This window comes from Triticum urartu, chromosome 7 (assembly GCF_003073215.2).
Source record: "Triticum urartu cultivar G1812 chromosome 7, Tu2.1, whole genome shotgun sequence".
Lineage (NCBI taxonomy): Eukaryota > Viridiplantae > Streptophyta > Magnoliopsida > Poales > Poaceae > Triticum > Triticum urartu.
In genome coordinates, this window is record NC_053028.1 from 93,317,381 (window position 1) to 93,332,602 (window position 15,222).

A 15,222-nucleotide genomic window follows, 5' to 3' on the forward strand; every position below is an offset into this window, starting at 1 on the left:
CTATCATGAAGATCATGGTGCTACTTTGAAGCACAAGTGTGGTAAAAGGATAGTAGCATTGCCCCTTCTCTATTTTTCTCTCATTTTTTTGTTTTTTAGTTTCTTTTTCTTGGGCCTTCTCTTTTTTATGGCCTCTTTTTCTCTTTTTTTCGTCCGGGGTCTCATCCCGACTTGTGGGGGAATCATAGTCTGCATCATCCTTTCCTCACTGGGACAATGCTCTAATAATGATGATCATCACACTTTTATTTACTTACAACTCAATAATTACAACTCAATACTTAGAACAAAATATGACTCTATATGAATGCCTCCGGCGGTTCACCCGGATATGCAATGAATCAAGAGCGACATGTATGAAAGAATTATGAACGATGGCTTTGCTACAAATACGATGTCAACTACATGATCATGTAAAGCAATATGACAATGATGAAGCGTGTCATAGAAAATGGAACGGTGGAAAGTTGCATGGCAATATATCTCGGAATGGCTATGGAAATGCCATAATAGGTAGGTATGGTGGATGTTTTGAGGAAGATAGAAGGTGGGTTTATGGTACCGGCGAAAGTAAAATAAAGAACTCACATACTTATTGCAAAAATCTATTAGTTATCGAAACAAAGTACTACGCGCATGCTCCTAGGGGGGTAGATTGGTAGGAAAAGACATCACTCGTCCCCGACCGCCACTCATAAGGAAGACAATAAAAAAAATCATGCTCCGACTTCATCACATAACGGTTCACCATATGTGCATGCTACGGGAATCACAAACTTCAACACAAGTATTTCTCAAATTCACAACTACTCAACTAGCATGACTCTAATATCACCATCTCCATATCTCAAAACAATTATCAAGTATCAAACTTCTCATATTATTCAATGCACTTTATATGAAAGTTTTGATTATATCCCTCGTGGATACCTATCATATTAGGACTATATTCATAACCAAAGCAAACTACCATGCTGTTCTAAAAGACTCTCAAATAATATAAGTGAAGCATGAGAGTTCAACAATTTCTTCAAAATAAAACCACCGCTGTGCTTGCTACCTCTTGAGCATTGCGTTGGTTTTCCCTTGAAGAGGAAAGGGTGATGCAGTAAAGTAGCGTAAGTATTTCCCTCAGTTTTTGAGAAGCAAGGTATCAATCTAGTAGGAGATCACGCTCGAGTCCCACGCACCTACACAAACAAATAAAAACCTCACAACCAACGCGATAAAGGGGTTGTCAATCCCTTCACGGTCACTTACCAGAGTGAGATCTGATAGATATGATAAGATACTATTTTTGGTATTTTTATGATAAAGAAAAATAAAGATGCAAAGTAAAATAAACGGCAATAGAAATAGCTAAGTGTTGGAAGATTAATATGATGGAAGATAGACCCGGGGGCCATAGGTTTCACTAGTGGCTTCTCTCAAGAGCATAAGTATTACGGTGGGTAAACGAATTACTGTCGAGCAATTGATAGAATTGAGCATAGTTATGAGAATATCTAGGTATGATCATGTATATAGGCATCACGTCCGCGACAAGTAGACCTAAACGATTATGCATCTACTACTCTTACTCCACACACCGACCGCTATCCAACATGCATCTAGAGTATTAAGTTCATAAGAACAGAGTAATGCTTTAAGTAAGATGGCATGATGTAGAGGGATAAACTCATGGAATATGATATAAACCCCATATTTTTATCCTCGATGGCAACGATACAATACGTGCCTTGCTGCCGCTGCTGTCACTAGGAAAGGACACCGCAAGATTGAACCCAAAGCTAAGCACTTCTCCCATTGCAAAAAAGATCAATATAGTAGGCCAAACCAAACTGATAATTCGAAGAGACTTGCAAAGATAAACCAATCATACATAAAAGAATTCAAAGGAGATTCAAATATTGTTCATAGATAAACTTGATCATAAAGCCACAATTCATCGGATCTCGACAAACATACCGCAAAAGAAGATTACAACGAATAGATCTCCAAGAAGATCGAGGAGAACTTTGTATTGAGATCCAAAGAGAGAGAAGAAGCCATCTAGCTAATAACTATGGACCCGAAGGTCTGAAGTAAACTACTCACACATCACCGGAGAGGCCATGGAGTTGATGTAGAGGCCCTTCGTGATCAATGCCCCCTCGGGCGGAGCTCCGAAAAAGGCCCCAAGATGGGATCTCTCGGGAATAGAAGGTTGCGGCAGTGGAATTAGGTTTTCATGGTGCTCCTGGATGTTTGGGGCTACATGGATATATATAGGTGGAAGAAGTAGGTCGGTGGAGCAACGAGGGGCCCACGAGGGTGGAGGGCGCGCCCGGGGGAGTGGGCGCGCCCCCCTGCCTCGTGGCCTCCTTGATTGTTTCTTGACTCCCACTCCAAGTCTCCTGGATCACGTTTGTTGATAAAATCACATTCCCGAAGGTTTCATTCCGTTTGGACTTCGTTTGATATTCCTTTTCTGCGAAACACTGAAATAGGAAAAAAAACAAAAATTTGGGCTGGGCCTCCGGTTAATAGGTTAGTCCCAAAAATGATATAAAAGTGTAAAATAAAGCCCATTAACATCCAAAACAGATAATATAATAGCATGGAGCAATCAAAAATTATAGATACGTTGGAGACGTATCAAGCATCCCCAAGCTTAATTCCTGCTCATCCTTGAGTAGGTAAATGATAAAAGAAGAATTTTTGATGTGGAACGCTTTCTAACATATTTCTCAATGTAATTTTTCTTTATTGTGGCATGAATGTTCAGATCCGAAAGATTCATGATAAAAGTTTAATATTGACATCGAAATAATAATACTTCAAGCATACTAACTAAGCAATTATGTCTTCTCAAAATAACATGGCCAAAGAAAGTTATCTCTACAAAATCATATAGTCTGGCTATGCTCTATCTTCACCACATAAAATATTTAAATCATGCACAACCCTGATGACAAGCCAAGCAATTGTTTCATACTTTTGATGTTCTCAAACTTTTTCAATCTTCACGCAATATATGAGCGTGAGCCATGGATATAGCACTATATGTGGAATAGAATGGTGGTTGTGGAGAAGACAAAAAGGAGAAGATAGTCTCACATCAACTAGGCATATCAACGGGCTATATAGATGCCCATCAATAGATATCGATGTGAGTGAGTAGGGATTGCCATGCAACGGATGCACTAGAGCTATAAGTATATGAAAGCTCAACAAAAGAAACTAAGTGGGTGTGCATCCAACTCGCTTGCTCATGAAGACCTAGGACATTTTGAGGAAGCCCATCATTGGAATATACAAGCCAAGTTCTATAATGCAAAATTCCCACAAGTATATGAAAGTGATATCATAGGAGACTCTCTATCATGAAGATCATGGTGCTACTTTGAAGCACAAGTGTGGAAAAAGGATAGTAGGATTGTTCCTTCTCTCTTTTTCTCTCATTCATTTTTTTTATTATTTGGGCCTTTTATCTTTTTCCTTTTTTGGCCTTTTTTTCCTTTTTTTTTTTTCGTCCGGAGTCTCATCCCGACTTGTGGGGGAATCATAGTCTCCATCATCCTTTCCTCCCTTGGGACAATGCTCTAATAATGATGATCATCACACTTTATTTACTTACAACTCAAGAATTACAACTCAATACTTAGAACAAAATATGACTTTATGTGAATGCCTCCGGCGGTGTACTGAGATGTGCAATGATGCATGAGTGATATGTATGAAGAATTATGAACAGTGACTTTGCCACAAATACGATGTCAACTACATGATCATGCAAGCAATATGAAAATGATGAAGCATGTCATAATAATGGAACAGTGGAAAGTTGCATGGCAATATATCTCAGAATGGCTATGGAAATGCCATAATAGGTAGGTATGGTGGCTATTTTGAGGAAGGTATATGGTGGGTTTAAGGTACCGGTGAAAGTTGCGCGATACTAGAGAGGCTAGCAATGGTGGAAGGGTGAGAGTGCGTATAATCCATGGACTCAACATTAGTCATAAAGAACTCACATACTTATTGCAAAAATCTATTAGTTATCGAAACAAAGTATTACACGCATGCTCCTAGGGGGATAGATTGGTAGGAAAAGACCATCGCTCATCCCCGACGGCCACTCATAAGGAAGACAATCAATAAATAAATCATGCTCCGACTTCATCACATAACGGTTCACCATACGTGCATGCTACGGAAATCACAAACTTTAAAACAAGTATTTCTCAAATTCACAACTACTCAACTAGCATGACTCTAATATCACAATCTCCATATCTCAAAACAATTATCAAGTATCAAACTTCTCATAGTATTCAATGCACTTCTATAAAAGTTTTATATTATTCCTAAAAGCAAATTTCCATGTTGTTCTAAAGGACTCTCAAAATAATATAAGTTAAGCATGATACATCAATAGTTTCTATAAAACAAATCCACCACCATGTTCTAAAAGATATAAGTGAAGCACTAGAGCAAAAACTATATGGCTCAAAAGATATAAGTGAAGTACATAGAGTATTCTAATAAATTTCAAATCATGTGAGTATCTCTCAAAAGTTTTGTTTCAGTGTAAAAACTGGAGGATCTTGGGTAGGGGGTCCCGAACTGTGCGTCTAAGGCGGATGGTAACAGGAGGCAGGGGACACAATGTTTACCCAGGTTCGGGCCCTCTCGATGGAGGTAATACCCTACTTCCTGCTTGATTGATCTTGATGATATGAGTATTACAAGAGTTGATCTACCACGAGATCGTAGAGGCTAAACCCTAGAAGCTAGCCTATGATTATGATTGTTGTTGTCCTATGGACTAAACCCTCCGGCTTATATAGACACCGGAGGAGGCTGGGTTAAACAGAGTCGGTTACAAGGGAGGAGATCTACATATCCGAATTGCCAAGCTTGCCTTCCACGCAAAGGAGAGTCCCACCCGGACACTGGACAAAGTCTTCAATCTTGTATCTTCATAATCCAACAGTCTCGCCGAAGGATATAGTCCGGCTGTCCGAGGAACCCCTAATCCTAGACTCCCTCATTAGCCCCTGAACCAGGCTTCAATGACGATGAGTCCGGCGCGCAGATTGTCTTCGGCATTGCAAGGCGGGTTCCTTCTCTGAATACTCCATAGAAGATTTTGAACACAAGGATCGTGTCCGGCTCTGCAAAACAAATTCCACATACCACCGTAGAGAGTATAATATTTCCACAAATCTATTCTGCTGACAACTTTTCATAACGTGACATCATGCCATGGCCCTGTCATTATTTGAACCGTTTTTCTCAACCAGCTACTACACATATTGCGAGGCGGTTTACTTGGCACATCTTGTCAAAGCAGAGATCGTGTCCCCTTATCACGGGATTCTCATCAATACGAGTGTGGGTAACCCAACCACACCATCAATTACGACGCTTGGGGAATAAGCGAGTTTACCAGGCAAGTGGGGAGGCGCAGAATCCCTGCTGCCTTTATAAGGGGATAAGGACTCCCTTTCGCAATCACGCTTTCTTCTTCCCGATCCATTCCCCTTTGCCCGAGCTCCAGCGCCCGAGCGTTCATCTTCTCCGCCCACAAAGGCCTTCCGAAAATGTCCGGATCCGGAGCAGGTGGCAAGTGCAGGGCCTCTACCGTCCAGGAGAAGCATATCAAAAAGCTTCAGGAGGCCGGGTATCTGGCCAAAAAAATCGGCCACCGTCTCCTGACGGCGGGACAGAAAGTTCCTACTCCGGAACCCTAAGAGAGGGTTGTATTCCTCCCTCCTTTTGTCCGTGGGCTAGGGTTTCCCCTCCACCCGTTCGTTCGTGGCATCATGTATTATTACGGGATCAATTTTCACGATCTATTCCCCAATTCCTTCCTCAAAGTCTCGACATTCATCATGGTGTGCGAGGCTTTTCTCTGCATCTCGCCACACTTCAGCTTATGGCTGAAAATCTTTAATGTGAAGCCCAAAGTGGTGAGCGGCGAGCACGCCAAGTGCGGGGGCGCCATGGTGAGCAAGATGCCCAACGTCACATGGCCAACATGTACTTTTAATGATTGTGTAAAAGAGTGGCAAAAGCAGTGGTTTTACATTAGTGAGCCGCGCGGCACGGAATGGCCCGCTGCTCCAGAGTTCCGATCCGGAGCCCCTCTGCGGCTTACGTCCTGGCCCAAGAAGGGCCTGAACTGGTCTTCGTCTGACGAACTGTCTATGCTCCAGACACGCATTAAAGATATGGAAGACAAGAACATTGAACTTGTCAATGTAGTCCAGGTGATGTTAGTTCACCGGATCCTGCCTTGTCAGCACCAGACTTGCAATGCATGGGAATTCGATCCGGCCAAGCACCAGACCCTGCGAAAGCTCTTTGGCTCCTCGCACGAAGACATCTGGAAGGTGCTTTTCAAGTCCAGAAAATCATGGCCAGACTCGGCCAAGGACCGCGGGTATCAACTGTCCCGCCCTGTAAGCTCGGTAAGTTTTTATGTGTTTTACCCGCATAACCCAAGGGAAATGCTTAATGTGTTTTCCTCAACTCCCCTAGGGCTGGACGAAGAAGGCGGGGCGGATCCACTGTCCGGCCCCGTTGCCCGAAGAACCGGCCGGCCCACTTCTGACGAAGATGCTGGCCCTGGCGCCGTACAAGGCGCCGAAGAAGAAGACTGAGAAGGAGGCCAAAAAGACCCGAGGCGGCCTTCGTCGCCACGGCATTTCGGGCACAATATCCGAAGGCTCCAACATCCGGTCTGCTCTGAAGAGGACGACGAGGAGGAGGAAGACGAATCCCCAGCGGGGGGAGAAAGAAGAGGGCGGCCTCCATACACTTGGAGGCCGAGTCGCCTAAAAGGGGAAAACTCCTCTTTCGGAAGAGTCCACTGCTGCCGCCGATAGCATCCCGGCGTGGGGTCCCAGGGCCTAGCCCCTGGTGAACTCGTGAGTATAAAGTCCGAACACGTTTATGCGTCCAGACTCATCATGGCATAATATTTTAACCTGAGCTATATTTTTTGTAGTTCGGCAAGGTCCCGCACCGAACGATCCTCATCAGAGGATTCGCTGAGCTCGGATGCTATAGAGAGCGGGACACCCCCGAAGGACCCTTCCCCCAAATATGTGCATAACACCGAGGCTTCGTCCTAGAAGGACCCCAGCCAAGGAGGGGTGGAAGAGGTCATGAAAGCGGTGCCTGGAGGTCAAACATCGGGGGCCGGAGACATGGAGCAGAAGATTCCCATGGGAGTCGACAGCGGGAGCCATCTTGAATTCGGCTCCCAGCCGGACGCAATTCCGAAGACCAATACGGCTCCAGAATCAAGCAGGCGGCCTCCCTCGGCTGGAGGGGGCATGCCTGTTCCACCGGCGATCTCTGTCCAGCCAGAGGTGCCGGATGTTTTGTTGGCCGCGCTGAAGAGCGCCTCCATCGTCGATGAACACCGTTCCCTGATGGGTGCGGTGATTAAGGAGATTCAGTCTGCTAAGATTGGACTGAATGAAGCCTGTATCAGCCTTATAAGAGGCTTTGAGGTATGTTTTATGAGGTTTCGAAGAGTGTCATAGTATGGATAGTAGCCCCTGATACACTGTTCGGTGCAAGAAAGGACCGGAGAGAGGATCAATTTTATGTTCGCAGGAAGACTCGATGACATATATCTCTCTTCTTTTATAAGCAGACGTCTATAGCGGTTGCTGCCTCTCATGTTGCGGAGGTCTCCGGACTGAATCAAAGTCTGGAGCGGGCCGAAGAAGAACTTGGCCAGTTGAAAAGGCAGTTGGAAGATAAACAAGGTATGCACAAGCCTTATTCGCGTTCAGTGCAAACAAATTCTCAGTATGATAAAATATGTTTCATTATTGGCGCGAGGGGCGATGACCGAAGTCGAGGCTCTGAGGAAGCCTGTTGCCGAGGCCGAGGAAAAGACAACCGCAGAGCAGGCTCTTCGTGAGAAGCATGAGGCCAGGGTTATTGAAGCTGAGCATGAGCTTCAAGAGTCCGTGAAGAAATGCAAGACCTTGGAGTAGAGTTTAACGGAGAAAAAATCTGAACTCGCCAGGGCTCATCAGGCCGCGCGCGATGCCCAAGGGGAAATGCAAGGCGCCCCACAGGAGATCCAAGAGGCAAGGACAATCGCGGCAGGTAAGGCTTTTTTTTCATGTAAAGCAAGTATTTGAGGAGAAAATCATGTTTTTGATTTTGAGTTCAGATTTCTCCAGGGGTATTTGCGGAACTGCCCCGCAGCATATCGGATGCCGCCCAATTCTACCAAGCCGAAGAAGGGAACACTGCGGATAAGCTCTTCTGGTCGCAGTATCTGGCACCGAATTATCCAGTGCCTTTTGCCGACCAACTAAAACAGCTGATCGAACTGCATAGGGTAGCCGAACTAGCCATGAAGGATTTGATTATCCGGCTATGGCCTTCTGAGCCGATTCCAGGCAGCTACTTCGGGCTCGTGAAGCGTCTTGTGAGTGCCTGCCCTCGACTTGACGTCATCAAGCGGTCGATCTGTATAGAGGGTGTGCGAATGGCCTTCGCCCGCGCAAAGGTGCACTGGGGGAAGATGGATGCTGAAAAGCTGATGACTGAGGGACCGCCGGAGGGGAAGGAGCACCGCAAGCCCGAATTATATTATGAAAGTGTCCTGAAAGGATCCTACCTAGCGGCGAAGCAATGCACCAAGGACATTATATTTCCATGAATACAATCATGTTGTCCTTGTAATGTTGAACAAGGTCATTTCTATTATTTATTGCCTGTTATATAAAAGTTTGTCCTCCTGCGTGGCCATTTTATATATTAATCCTGAGAGTTAGCCAATCGTCGGCTTCTGCCCCCACGTAGGAAGTACGGGGGTGTTCGGGATAAACCTGATCACTCTTTATCCCAGTTTTGGGTCCTTCGAAGGAGGTGTTCAGCACAACGAACCAGGCAATCAAACTATAGGGCTTTATCACTCTCACTTAGCCATAGGAGCTTTATAAAAGGAAGGTAGGCGCAGCCCCTGGTGTTCGGAAGACCGCAAGATGGGCTATATAAGCACCTGATCGGAAGAAAAGCCGATCCATCACACGTTGCATTGGTTATGGCATTATGCGGGAGAAATCCTTAAAGATTTTACAACCTCTCGAACAACTGACCAGCTCTCTCTGTATCATGACAGTCGGTTTTCGGCTTTCTCTACTGAGGTGCTCGTCCGGAAGAACCGGGACACAATCGTAGTAGTTCTCCCGATGCCTCCTTAGCCGATATAGCGGAACGTAAGGCAGCAAAACATGGGAGCCGGGCAAACCCAACATTTGACCCAAGACATGATTCGGAGCTGATCATATAATGCTATAAGTTCGGGGTGCCGAACTTCCATGAAGGTGTTCGGACTTTATTGCCGTCTTATGGGTAAAACGAAGCCCCTGGCATATTTAAAGCATATCACGCTGTACGGATGCCACTTGACAAAAGAATTTCAATAAGAAATAACAGCAGATAAGCGTTATATAAATCCACATGTTGTATTTGAATAGTACATCGATGCGTGTGTGTACAGGTAATGTGATAAAAAAGAAATATGACTGTGGAACCTACTAAGACCAGGGGGAAGAAGCTGTGTGCGGATCCGGAGTATAGTCGGATGGTCATCGCGGGGAATATCTAAGGATTCCCTTGCACGTTCGAGCTGCTTCCATATCGCCAGTCCTGGTCTGTGCAATGTTGAACCTGCAAACAAAATGTAAGAAATGCTCGTGTGCCGCAGAGCGGTTGAGCTGCGGTATGTGGCCTGTCCTGGCTTTCACCGGAGTGTTTAATTGAGCTCTGGACGAGCCGGGCTATCTTGCCGCGAAGTAGTTCGAAGTCCTTTGGTGGTGTCCGGGAATCGGGCCGTCGAGTCGAGGTTCAGTTGGAAGGTGCCACTTGTAGCTTCTGCTGTAAAAGCAGCGGTATACTCCTTGGTGCCGAGGGGAAGTTCGGCCTTGCCATTAACCGTGATGACGCCGCGCGCACTGGGCATCTTGAGCTTACGGTAGGCATAATGTGGTACCGCGTTGAATCGAGCGAACGCGGTTCGTCCGAGCAGTGCCTGATAATCACTGTAAAAGGGGACGATTTCGAGGATTAACTCTTCGGCATGGTAATTGTCTGGTGATCCGAAGACTACTTCAAGGGCGATGAAGCCTGTACAGCTGGCCTCCATACCTGGTATAATACCTCTGAAGGTGGTTTTAGTGGGCTTGATCACCGAATGATTGATGCCCATCTTACACACTGTGTCCTGTTAAAGCAGGTTTAGACTGCTCCCTCCATCCATAAGGACTCGTGTGAGGTGGAACCCATCAATTACTGGGTCAAGGACTAATGCGGCTGGATTGCCCTGATTGGTGTTAACCGGACGATCTGTGCTGTTGAAGGTGCTCGGCCCTAGGTTATATTGTGGGACGACTGGTTCCGTTAAGTCGACATCCCTAAGGGTGTGCGTCCGGTCCGGGTTGGGAGTGTAGGTGTCGTTTACCATGTTCACCGTTTGGATTTGCGGGGGAAATTTCTTTTGCCCTACTGTACTCGGTGATCTGGGCTCCTCGCCGCCTTCGTCGCTTTGAGACCCCTTATCTTTGTTTTTGGCACCTGACCTGCCGGCTTGTTTGAAGACCCAGCATTCTCTGTTGGTATGATTAGCTGGTGTTCCTGGGGTGCCATGAATTTGGCATGGGCGGTCAAGTATGCGGTCCAGACTGGACGGACCCGAATTGTCATTTGTGAGTGGCCCATTCCGCTGACTGGACATAGAGTCCCTAAATCCGGCGTTGACTGCCGTATCTTCGGCGTTTCCACCATTTTTGCGGCGCCTGTGTTTGTTGCGCCGGAGTTTGCCGTTGCTATCTTTGGCTTCTGATGTGCCAGGGTTGCTTGCTGTATTTTTGCTATGGGCCAACCAGCTATCTTCGCCCGCGCAAAAGCGGGCCATGAGTGTCGTGAGGGCTGCCATGGATTTTGGCTTCTCTTGGCCGAGATGTCGGGCGAGCCACTCGTCACAGACATTATGTTTAAAGGCCTCTAGGGCTTCGGCATCCGGACAGTCGGCAATTTGGTTCTTTTTAATTAGGAACCGAGTCCAGAATTTCCTGGCTGACTCTCCGGGCTGCTGTGTTATGTGACTTAAATCATCAACATCCGGTGGCTGCACATAAGTGCCCTGGAAGTTTTCCAGGAATGCGTCTGCTAGGTTCTCCCAGCTTCCGATGGAGTTTGCCGGCAAGCTATACAGCCAATGCCGAGCAGGCCCCTTGAGTTTTAGCGGGAGATACTTGATGGCGTGTAGATCATCCCCGCGGGCCATGTGAATGTGGAGGAAGAAATCCTCTATCCATACCGCGGGGTCTGTAGTGCCGTCATATGATTCAATGTTCATGGGTTTAAACCCTTCTGGGAATTCATGACCCATTACTTCATCAGTGAAGCATAGGGCATGTGCAGCGCCTCTGTGCCGGGCTATATCACGACGCTGTTCATATGAGTCTTGTCTGCTGTGTTCGGCCCGGCCGGATTTTCTTTTAGTATATCTGGCGTGACGGTTGTCGTCATGCGTTGGGGCGCACCCCCGTGATCCGTAGACCGATCTTTTATGTCCCGATTTGTTTTCCAATACTTCTCGCAAGTCCTGCGTGTTACCCCGGGCCTTGGTATTTTTGTTTGACTGGCGACGGGGTGCGGTCTGGACTTCGGGCTGATGTGCCACTTTGTCTCGGCCATGAGGTGGCCGGTCAGCCGCATCATACGCTGGTAGTGTAGGCTTTAATGCTTCCTCCTCGAGTTGGGGTAGCAACCTGCGCTTTGGGTAACTTTTGGTTGGGCGCTCGAGTTTGTATTCCTCAGCTGCCAGCACCTCCGTCCATCTATCCGCTAGCAGATCTTGATCAGCTTGAAGCTGCTATTGCTTTTTTCTTCTGGCTTTTTGCTGTGGCTATAAGCCGGCGCTTGAAGCGCTCCTGTTCGACGGGATCCTCAGGCGCGATAAATTCTTCGTCGCCGAGGCTCACCTCGTCATCGGAGAGGGGCATGTAATTATCATCCTTTGATTCTTCGCCTGCCGCCTGTTCCTTGGGGCTAGCTTGCCCATCCTCCTACTCGAAGCCTAGCTGGAGGGGATTGTCTTCGTCTTTGGCATTATCCGCAGCGTTATTGTTTCTTGTGCCGGTATCGCTGCTTTTGCTATGGCGGGGCTTAGAGCAGCGCCAATGATGCCGGTGCTTAGATTGCTTCTAGAGGGGATTATCATCCATTGACTTATTGCAATCTCTTTCTTTGTGGGTGTCCACCATGTATATATCATATGCTGAGGTGGCTGTCCAGCGCTCTGTGGGCGGTGGTTCCTATTCTTCCCCTGCATCGTCGTCCATACCATCGATGTCTTCGGAGCCGAAATCAAGCATGTCGGCTAAGTCATCGATAGTGGCTATTAAGTGGGTGGTGGGTGGGGAATGAATTTCTTCGTCGTCCGCTTCCCACTCAAGCCGTACATAGTTCGGCCAAGGGTCTCCTGACAAGGAGACAGACCTCAATGATTTTAGCACGTCACCCAATGATACGTCTCCGTCGTATCTACTTTTCCAAACACTTTTGCCCTTGTTTTGGACTCTAACTTGTATGATTTGAATGGAACTAACCCGGACTGACGCTGTTTTCAGCAGAATTGCCATGGTGTTGTTTTCTGTGCAGAAAAAAAATATTTTCGGAATGACATGAAACTCCACGGAACATCTTAGAAAATATAATAAAAAATCCTCGCCAAAGATGAAGACCAGGGGGACCACACCCTGTCCACGATGGTGGGGGCGCCCCCCCCCCTCTAGGGTGCCCCCCTACCTCGTGGGCCCCCTGGATGCCCTCCGAAGCCAACTCCAACTCTATATATTTGCTTTCGGAGAGAGAAAAATGAGAGAGAAGAAATCATTGCGTTTTACGATACAGAGCCGCCGCCAAGCCCTAAAACCTCTCGGGGGGCTGATCTGGAGTCCGTTTGGGGCTCCAGAGAGGGGGATTCATCGCCGTCGTCATCATCAACCATCCTCCATCACCAATTTCATGATGCTCACCGCCGTGCGTGAGTAATTCCATCGTAGGCTTGCTGGACGGTGATGGGTTGGATGAGATTTATCATGTAATCGAGTTTGTTTTGTTAGGGTTTGATCCCTAGTATCCATTATGTTCTGAGATTGATGTTGCTATGACTTTGCTAGGCTTAATGCTTGTCACTAGGGCCCGAGTGCCATGATTTCAGATCTGAACCTATTATGTTTTCATGAATATATGCGAGTTCTTGATCCTATCTTGCAAGTCTATAGTCACCTACTATGTGTTATGATCCGGCAACCCCGAAGTGACAATAATCGGGACCACTCCCGGTGATGACCATAGTTTGAGGAGTTCATGTATTCACTATGTGCTAATGCTTTGTTCCGGTTCTCTATTAAAAGGGGGCCTTAATATCCCTTAGTTTCCAATAGGACCCCGCTGCCATGGGAGGGTAGGACAAAATATGTCATGCAAGTTCTTTTCCATAAACACGTATGACTATATACGGAATACATGCCTACATTACATTGATGAATTGGAGCTAGTTCTGTGTCACCCTATGTTATGACTGTTACATGATGAACCGCATCCGACATAATTATCCATCACTGATCCGGTGCCTACGAGTTTTCCATATACTGGTTCTCGCTTATTTACCTTCCGCTGCTATTGTTACAATCACTACAAAATACCAAAAATATTTACTTTTCCTTGCACTACTCTTTTGTTACCGTTACCACCACTATCATATTACTGTGCTACTAAACACTTTGCTGCAGATACTAAGTTTCCAGGTGTGGCTGAATTGACAACTCAGTTGCTAATACTTGAGAATATTCTTTGGCTCCCCTTGTGTCGACTCAATAAATTTGGGTTGAATACTCTACCCTCGAAAGCTGTTGCGATCCCCTATACTTGGGGGTTATCAAGACTAATTTCTGGCGCCGTTGCCGGGGGGCATAGCTCTATTCTTTGAATCACTTGGGATATATATCTCCTTATCATTATGAAGAACTTGAGAGATCCAAAAACCAAGATCTATCCCTCAACTACGAGGGGAGGTAAGGAACTGCCATCTAGCTCTGCACTTGATTCACCTTCTGTTATGAGTAAGTTTGCGACACCTACACCTGCTTTTGCTATTCGTTCTGATATGTCGCATGTTATTGATGATGCCACTTCTGCTATGCATGATACTTATGATGAAACTGCTTCTATGCCTGATACTACTATGCCCCTTGGTGAATTTCTTGATGAACAAATTTCTAGGGCTAGAGAAAAAGAAATTATTGAATCTGAATACGATGATGATAGTGATGATGAAAATATGCCTGTTATTCTTGAGGGCTATCTTTTTGATATGGAATCTTCTGCCGCTATTTTAGCTTGCAGGGATAGATATGAGCTTAAGAGGTTATTAGTTAAATGGAGCAAAGAATCACTTAGAGATAAAATGAATCCCGACCCTGCTTTTGCTACTTCACCTATTTGTGTTCCTGATAAGGATTATGAATTCTCTGTTGATCCTGATATAATTACTTTGGTTGAATCTGATCCGTTTTATGGCTATGAATCTGAAACTATTGTGGCACATCTTACTAAGTTAAATGATATAGCCGCCCTGTTTACTAATGATGAGAGATCGCGTTACTTTTATATACTCAAAATATTTCTGTTCTCATTAAAGGGTGATGCTAAGATATGGTTTAATTCTCTTGATCTTGGTTGTGTGCGTAGTCCCCAGGATATGATTTATTACTTCTCTGCTAAATATTTCCCTCCGCATAAGAAACAAGCTGCTTTGAGGGAAATATACAACTTTGTGCAAATTAAAGAAGAGAGTCTCCCACAAGCTTGGGGGAGGCTTCTCAAGTTACTTAATGCTTTTCCTGATCATCCTCTTAAGAAACCCGAAATACTTGATATCTTTTATAATGGACTAAGCGATGCTTCTAGAGATTACCTGGATAGTTGTGCTGGTTCTCTTTTCAGGGAAAGAACACCGGATGAAGCAGAAATTCTATTGAATAATATGTTGACAAATGAAAATAATTGGGCACCTCCTGAGCCAGCTCCTGCTCCAATTACTGAGCCTATTCCTAAACCAACTCCGAAGAAGAGAGGTGTTCTATTCCTCAGTCCCGAAGATATGCAAGAGGCAAAGAAATCTATGAAAGA